This window comes from Triticum aestivum, chromosome 2A, assembly GCF_018294505.1.
Source record: "Triticum aestivum cultivar Chinese Spring chromosome 2A, IWGSC CS RefSeq v2.1, whole genome shotgun sequence".
Lineage (NCBI taxonomy): Eukaryota > Viridiplantae > Streptophyta > Magnoliopsida > Poales > Poaceae > Triticum > Triticum aestivum.
In genome coordinates, this window is record NC_057797.1 from 24876060 (window position 1) to 24876519 (window position 460).

Genomic DNA, 460 nt, shown 5'->3' on the forward strand with positions numbered 1-460 from the left:
TTAGATGATGACGTCGAATGCACCTTAACGTCGTTATGAGCGCGTCCGTTAAATACTCACCTGTGACGGTCAAAATCCGTCATGGATCCATGACGTCCAATATCCGTCATGGACTGCGTGGTGGATAAATTATGACGCGATATACATGACGGGTTTCAAATCCGTCATGGGCGCCCTTCCATGATGGTTTTGAGCACATCCGTGACGGTCTGAATCTGTCATGGATTAACAAGTTTCTTGTAGTGGACGACGGCAACTATCCTGGCCATGGGTTCCCTTAATACGATGATACAACAATGAGGGAAGAAGCTGAGCCGGTAATGCGGGAAGAAGCTGAGCCGGCAATGCGGGAAGAAGCTGAAGAAGAGGCATCGGATGAGCCCGTTGATGATCTAGGTCGGGCCATTGCCGATGCAAAGAGAAACCGCGCAAGTGATTTGGAGAAGAAGAAGTTGCAGCG